The 7,175-nt window shown below is 43.7% G+C and overlaps 1 pseudogene; it reads right to left on the reverse strand.

Moving 5' to 3' along the window:
* Window positions 1-2,938: 2,938 nt before the first annotated feature.
* On the reverse strand, window positions 2,939-3,881 carry LOC100767369 (annotated as a pseudogene).
* Between the last annotated feature and the right edge of the window lie 3,294 nt (window positions 3,882-7,175).

Consider the following 7,175-nt stretch of genomic DNA (forward strand, 5'->3'; position numbering starts at 1 on the left):
GGGTGCTTATGGCTCCAGACCTGAGCTGGCCAGGAGACCCCTCTGTGCTGGTTAAGGTTCTGGAGTCACAGACCCATGTTCAGATCCCAACTCTGCCACTCATTGGCCACAGGACATTAGATGAATCAGTTAACCTCTCAACATGTCATATCTCTTCACGTGAAGATTACCATAAAGTGCCTGGTGCAGGGTAAGTGCTTGGTAATGTAAGACCCTCAGAAAGCTGAGGCTTCCAGAATCTTAGCCCAGGACGGCGGCCACCCCAAACACAGAATGGAGGCGAAAGCTTGATGCAAACTGCATGAGGCTTTATTGTAGTTTAACGAGCTAACCCCATGTTAGCTCGGGTCTTTCACCCACCCGCCATGGTGGATGGCCAGAAAAGACGGCTTGAAGCCGCTGCGCATAGATCTTTATAGGGCAGCGTAAGGGGAGTGTCTAGGGGTACGCACAGGCTCACGATTGGTGTGCCTCCAGGCTTGGAGGGCTTGCCCTGTGTTGATTGGTCAACTGGTTGTTATGGCTCATAGGCCCTCCCAGGGTGGTTGCTATGCTCTCTACGTCATTGCTGTGCGCTAGTCCGTAAAGCACACCCAGGGTCGTAAAGCATAGTGCCACCAGCTAACTTCTGATTGGTTCCTTGTCACAAGGCAGGCATCTGACTTTCTAGTGACTAGGTCAAGGTCATAGAAGCACATGTTCGACTGTTATCGCTGCCGAAAGGGAAGCCGGTTCCTTCAGTAAGAATCAAATAATTATTAGAAAACGAGTAAAACTTAGAGAGTTTGCTAGTAAATGAGCCTCTTCATACTAGTGCTGCCTCCAGTTAATGATTTGGGAGCTCAGTCTTTGCACTAGATCTTCACTCAGCCATGATGCCATCTGCTTGCTGGCTTGCTGTAATATTCTAAGAGTAAAGTCCCTTCTAAAAGTACCCTGCTGAAGAGACAATTATAAACAGTAAGCAGAAAATCCAGGGCAAAAATGCAGCTGGTAACAAAAGCCTTCTGAGGCTCTCTGAACAGTATCCCGGGTTGTCACAAGAGCACCACATTTTAAGTGTCTATTGCTGTACCATGTTGCAGCAGACATCTGTACCTTCGGTATTTCCATACAGATTGAGAAATCCTTTCCTGGTGTTGGATATTCTCTTGGCATTCCACAGGGAGTGATTTTCAAACTCCCTGCAGATAGTCAAAGCCTCAGATGCTCATCGCTTCTATAAAATGGCAATGTATCTGCATAGAATATGTTATAAATATGTATGCATACAAATCATCATTAGATTGCATATAACATTTAAATTAATGTAAATGTGGGCAGTTGTGGCACATACCTTTAATCTCAGCACTCAGGAGGCAGAGGCAGGCGGATCTCTGAGTTCAAGGCCAGCCTGGTCTAGAGAGTGAGTGCAAGGACAGCCAGGGCTACACAGAGAAACCCTGCCTAGAGAAACAAAAACAATTCAAAGTAAAAGACATATTGCTTTGGGTCATTCCTGTGCAGGGTGGTGGTAGCACAGCCTTTAATCCCAGCACTCAGGAGGCAGAGGTAGGCGATCTCTGTAGACCAGCTTGGTCTATAAAGCATGTTCCAGGATAGCCAGGGCTACACAAATAAACTCTGTCTCAAAAAACCAAAACGAAACAAAAAGCAAAGCTGAGTCAATAGTTATTATACTGTCATCTTTGTGTACTAGTAACAAAACTTATTACATGTTCAAAACACAACTTTGAAAATATTTTCTCTCCGTATGTTTATGTGTTTTTATCGTGTATATAAGTGCTTCCTGCATATGCATATGTGCACCAGGTACAAGTCTGATACCTGCAGAGATCAGAAGAAGGCACAGGATACCCAGGAATTGGAATTAGAACTGGTTGTGAGCTACTGTGTGGGTGCTGGGAACTGAAGCTAGGTCATGTGCAATAGCAGCAAGTGTTCCTAACTGCTGAGCCATCTCTCCAGCCCCTAATATATCTTCTATTTGAAGTCAAATATGTAGACATGGAATCCATTAATGTGAAGAGTGAATGGAATGTAAGTATAAAGAAGTAGCAAAGAAGGGAGGCCCAGATCTTCCAAAACAGTTCTGATACATACAAAAGGTCCCTGACATCATTGCATCCTTATGTCATTGTTGTGGGTCAGGTGTTGACAGTCTGTCTCCCCTCAAAGCCACATGCATTGAAAGCACTCCAGCTCATGGGGCTTTTGGAAGGTAGTAGTGGGACCTTCAGGAGATGGGGCCTACTAGGAAGGAATGAGGTCATTTAAAGAGATATTGGAGCCAGTATTAGTTACTTTTCTCAATGCTGTGACTACAACAAACAAAATATCTGACTAAAGCCACTTAAGGAAAGAAATGATGATTTTTGGATCACAGTATAAGGATACAGTCCACCGTGATAGGGAAGGTGTGGTGATGAAAGCTACTCTCACTGTGACCTCGGGAGTGAGAAATAGCAGGTCACATCGAGTCCCAGTCAGGAAGCAGAGAAAGATGAATGCTGTTGCTCAACTCACTTCTCCCCTTTGTCTTCAGTGTGGGACCCAATTCCATGGGACGCTGCCACCATTCAAGGTAGATCTTCAGCTCCTCAGCTAATCCTGTTGTGAAATACCGTTGTAGATACATCTAGAGGTGTGTTCCCTCAGTGGCTCCAAATCCAGTTAACTTGACAATGAAGACAATTGTAACAGACTCTAGCCTCTTCCCCCACCACCTCTCTCTTTGTGTCTCAGCCTCCATGATGTAAATAGGCCTCTGTTAATGTCTTCTGGTGTGATATGCTGTCTCAAAAGCAATACTGACACACACATACTGGTCTTGAGACCAAAGAAAACCCTTTCTCTATTTTGTTTTTGTTTTTTCCAGCTCTCCAACCTGTGACTGTTTATTAACTGACCAGGTTACCAAAATACCATGCTGGATACCTTAGTTCATCTGGTTAATAAACCTGTTAATCTAGTCTTCCCTGTTGCCAGCATCTCCAACGTCCACAAAATGTGTTGTCTTTTTCTTCATTTTACTTGTGGAGAAGATAATGTGAAGGGCCATAGGAAGTTATTTGCTTCCTTGAAGCATTTTCCGACTGAATTAGATCCTCCATGCAGGTGATACCGTATTTACCAAGAGTTCAAGCCATCAAGAAATTAATTACTTGTCAAGGAAATTTGCTTCTTATTGATTTTGCCATAGCCATGTGCCATTGGCCATGCCAGAGGAGCAGTCAGTTGCAGTAAACATGTAAAGGCACAGCAGAAACAAAAGACATTCCAGGGTCTGTAGTCCCGTGGCCTTGCCTAAACGAGATTGGCCCATCAAGAGTATTCCCTTCTGGTGGGCTGACACCTGGAATGTCAGCAACTTACTGCTCCTCTGGTATGACCAAGAGCAGCTGTGCTTGCTAGATAAGCTCATTTGCTGACTTCAGGTTGGTGTAGGTTGGGGTACCTCCATGCAGTGTGTGGCTCCACAATCCTCAGCATGTTAATTGAAGCCTCATTGAGCTTAATAAAAGTGCCATTAAAGATCTGATAAAGACAGAAGAGCTTCAATACCTTGCAGACCTTTGTGCCTATACCACTGATAACCTCGGATTCTGATGACAAATCCCAATTTCAGTGCTGCAGTCACGTAAAAGTTTCCAGCTTTCCTTGCCATCCCAGCCACCCGAATATCAGTCCAGTACATCTGCCTGTATGCCTTGTGATGGTGCTTTCCCTTTTCATAGCGAAGCTTCCTCCTGGCCTTTTGTTGTGTCTTCAGGGCAAATTTCTGTAGGCACTTCATCTTCAATTCTGTGAAATTCTCTGCTTTTTCTTAAGGGTTCAGCACAGCAGGAACCTTCTATTTTTTCCTCTGACACAGCCTCCATGTTCCAATGGGGAAAATCTCTCTCTCTCTCTCTCTCTCTCTCTCTCTCTCTCTCTCTCATTTTTACTCATTTTTATTTATTTATTAATTTGGTTTTTCAAGGCAGAGTTTCTCTGTATAACATCGCTGGCTCTCCTGGAACTTGCTTTGTAGACCCCATTTTTCCTTTTTAAATTAATTATTTTGGGTATTGTCACAATTATGGAAGTGTTAGACCCCCGGAAAACTCAGGTATCCGGGGTCCCAGGCCACGACCGAGGTCACCCCAATCACCAAGCGGATTCGAGAGCTTGATGCAAACTGCACAAGGCTTTATTGTAATTTAACGAGCTAACCCCATGTTAGCTTGAGTCTTTCACCCACCCGCCATGGCAGATGGCTAGCAAAGACAGCTCAAACCTGCTGCGTACAGATCTTTATAGGGCAGCGTCAGGGGAGTGTCTAGGGGTACACACAGGCTCACGATTGGTGTGCCTCCAAGCTTGGAGGGTTTGCCCTGTGTTGATTGGCCAACTGGTTGTTATGGCCCATAGGCCCTCCCAGGGTGGTTGCTATGCTCTCTACGTCATTGTCGTGGCTTGTCCGTAAAGCACACCCAGGGTCATAAAGCATAGCTCCACCAGCTAACTTCTGATTGGTTCCTTGTCACGAGGCAGGCACCTAACCTCTAGTGACTAAGACAAGGTCATAGAGCACGTGATACTGTCATGGCTGCCGAAATGGGGAACTGGTCCCTTCAGAAGAAAGGTGAGTAGTACAACAATACACTATGCCATAAACAAACAAAAACATTGTGTTACATGAAATGAAGCTACACAGGAAGAAGGGAGGGGAGGAAAATGGCAAGGCTAAGGGGGAATAATAGGGAGGAGCTTGCTTTACCACATTTAAGAAGAGCTTCTCCTCCAGAAAAAGTCGGCTTTTATCTGCCCTCCTCCATATACAATATAGTAGCTGAACTTTCAGGTTTTTGTTTGTTAGTTTGTCATGTGCCCCCTCCCCCCACTGGGGTTTCTTTGTGTAACTGCCCTGGCTGTCCTGAACTCAATTTGTAAGCCAGGCTGACCTAGAACTCACAGAGATCCACCTGCCTCTGCCTCCTGAGTGCTGGGATTAAAGAAAGGCACACCCCACCTGCCCTGCCTGATTTAGTTTTTGTTCATTTAAAAGATACATAAGAACAGTAAAGTCGCTGGGTGTGGGTGATGCACGCCTTTAGTCCCAGCATTTGGGAGGCAGAGGCAGGTGGATCTCTGTGAGTTCGAGGCCAACCTGGTCTACAGAGCGAGTTCCAAGACAGGCTCCAAAACAATACAGAGAAACCCTGTCTCAAAAAACAAAAACAAAAAAACAAAACAAAACAAAAAAGGTAAAGCTGGTAGGTAGTGGCACACCCCTTTAATCCCAGGCAGGCAGATAGATCTCTGTGAGTTCAAAGCTAGCCTGGTCTACAGAGTGAGTTCCAGGACAGACTCCAAAGCTACACAGAGAGACCTGGTCTTAAGCACCCCCCACCCCCTCAATTTCCTTACTGCTGTTGCTGTATGACCAGCTTCCTGAAGCCCCTGCTGCTATCACTTGGTCCACTATGACATATAGCACGGAACTGTGGGGTAAAATAAACCAGTCCTTCGTTAAGTAATTTCTTGTCAGGTATTTTGTGGCAACAACGAGTAAAGTAACATACGTCACCATTTCTAACACAGAAGGAAAGCGATTATATAAATTTAGAAACAGATCTAAATAAATTTATTAATTAGTAACAGAGACATCCACTTGGATATAATGCCTTTACACAGCAATACTATTACTATTGAGTTAGACACACATAAGACTTTGCAGACACTTTGAAATAATTCAGTACCCTGCAAGAGTATTCAGTCACTAAGAAGAAACCACAGACTTAGAGCAGAAACACATTGTCTCAGTGATGAAACACCATGACCAAAGCAACTTGTGGAGGAAAGGGTTAATTTCACTCACAGTTCTATATTAAAAGCAGTTCATCATCAAAACCAGTGAGGACTGGATCCTGGAGGTAGGAACTGATGCAGAGGCCATGGAGGGGTGCTGCTTACCAGCTTGCTCCTCATGATTGGCTCAATCTGTTTTCTTATAGAACCCAGAAGCACCATCACCCACCATGGGCTGAGCCCTCCCACATCAATCACTAATTAAGAAAATGCCTTATATTGGGATCTTATGGAGGCATTTTCTCTCTATTGAGGTTCCCTCCTTTCAGATGACTCTAGCTTGTGTCAAGTTGACATCTAACTATACAGGACACACATGAAAGCAGAAAGATGATTGGCACATCTTTACTGTGTTTTTGTAGTGACTTAAGCCAAGTGGGACTAAACGCTTTCCCCTTTGGTGGTAGACTATGCATGTTGTCCCAGCTATTCAGGAGGATGAAGCAAGAAGATGCTGGAGTTCAGGAGGTGAAGGCCAAGCTGAGCAATATACGCAAGCAGCCTCCATCCAAAACTAATACTAAATACTGTAATTAAAAAAACAAAAACAAAAAACTTTCCCCTAAGTCCAAGAAGACGGTCTCCTCCTGCACTTTGCTTCTTTTCTGAGTGTTTGGAAATCCCACCCCTGTTCCAGTTTTCCAGCTCTCTATAACATGTCACCAAATATTTATTGAATGATGACCATCTTGCTTATAACCTCAATGGTATCTATACCTTAAACTAAACGCAGTCGTTGTGTTGTCTTTGTGATATTTTGATGATTTCCAGATGCATATATAGCATATGAATAGCAAGGGAGTGGGGGATACAACTAAGTCATTCAAAATAGAACCAGAGCCTCAGCTACCCCATGTGTTTTAAATATATTACCCATACAATTAAGAATACAGTATTATAAACCAGCTCTATAAATCTTAGGATAAAACCAATAACATAGCAACTCTTCTTAGCCACAAAGAGGCCTTAATAATATAGATTCCATGATGATGCTCTTTGAATACTCTGAATATTCCATGGCTTCCTAAAATAAACAACAGCATGTTCCTTCCTATGCAAAATGAAAGAGGACATTTCTTCTTACACATACACACACACACACACACACACACACACACACACAGGTATATATGGCCATCTTATTTTGGAAAATTTTAAAGACATTTTTTAAAAATGACTTTTAAAATACAAAGTACTGTGTAATGACACACACCTTTAATCCTAGCACTCCAGAGGCAGAGGTAGGCATCTTGATCTCCTCAAGTTCAAGGTCAGCCTGGTCCTCATTGCAAGTTCCAGGATAGCCATAGTTACATACATGT

The sequence above is a fragment of the Cricetulus griseus genome, chromosome 3, assembly GCF_003668045.3.
Source record: "Cricetulus griseus strain 17A/GY chromosome 3, alternate assembly CriGri-PICRH-1.0, whole genome shotgun sequence".
Lineage (NCBI taxonomy): Eukaryota > Metazoa > Chordata > Mammalia > Rodentia > Cricetidae > Cricetulus > Cricetulus griseus.